Source organism: Scatophagus argus, chromosome 2, assembly GCF_020382885.2.
Source record: "Scatophagus argus isolate fScaArg1 chromosome 2, fScaArg1.pri, whole genome shotgun sequence".
NCBI classification, from domain to species: Eukaryota; Metazoa; Chordata; class Actinopteri; family Scatophagidae; genus Scatophagus; species Scatophagus argus.
Window position 1 is genome coordinate 7,485,023 of NC_058494.1, and position 1,037 is coordinate 7,486,059.

A 1,037-nucleotide genomic window follows, 5' to 3' on the forward strand; every position below is an offset into this window, starting at 1 on the left:
AGCATCCATTAGAGGGGCAGGAGGCAGAGGACATGCGCACTGCGGACACCAACAGGTCACAGGAAGGTATGATGTATGAATGGGGAGGAGCCGAAAGGACCGGAGATTCCTGCTGACAAAAAGTTGATATCAATTAATTAAGTCAATGTAATTAAATGGAAAACGGTTTGGTCTCTAATTGGACTGGCACTTTACACAAAGACATGTTGTCCGTGTGAAGCAGGATATTAGATATGCTCTGTGTACGATAACTTACTGTAAAATGTTGCCTTATGCACTTTTAGTTGCTACTTTACAGATTAAGATTTGATTTGCAAAGCACAAGATCATAAAGCATACTTTCATATATTAAATGGCTTTATTTTTGCTGCTTTTTATGTCATTATAACATCATTATAAACATCAATGATATTTATAATGTCATCAATGCCTCTATTCTTTTCAAGTGTCCCAGTAAGGTATGTGATAGAGGGCAAAATGTACTACTGTAAATGTAATTTTCTTTCTTTTTTGCTTTTGTGTTTTGTTTGCTGTTGAGATTCATACCGCATTTTCAGTTTTAGCATCCAGTCTTGTGCTCAGAATTATACAGTACACAATATCTGAAATAACATATTGGGTAAAAAACTTGAAAGACACTGCAAAAATGGGATGGACACATTGTCACTAAAACCTAGTGGCTGCATGCTCAAGTCCCACTCCGTGTAGGGTTTTCAGATTATGCAATCTGCTCCTACTCCTCATAAGGCAAGATGTCCCCAGCACAGGAATCCCCCTTTACTGTAACCAAGAGATTCCCCTCAGATACACAACTCATAACTCATGTAATAAATGTGAGTCTTATGGTGCTTGTGTACATCCCACAAGTGTCTTCTATCGTTACACACATCACATTCCGCTATCCCCAACAGCCCTGCCCCCCTCCATCCCTGCCCTGCTGCATCCCTCCTGTTTCCAGCTTCTTTCCAATGGAACTTCCTATATAAGGACACCGATATATTTGCTCCAATAAATCAAGCTGCTGGTTGATAGCCAGG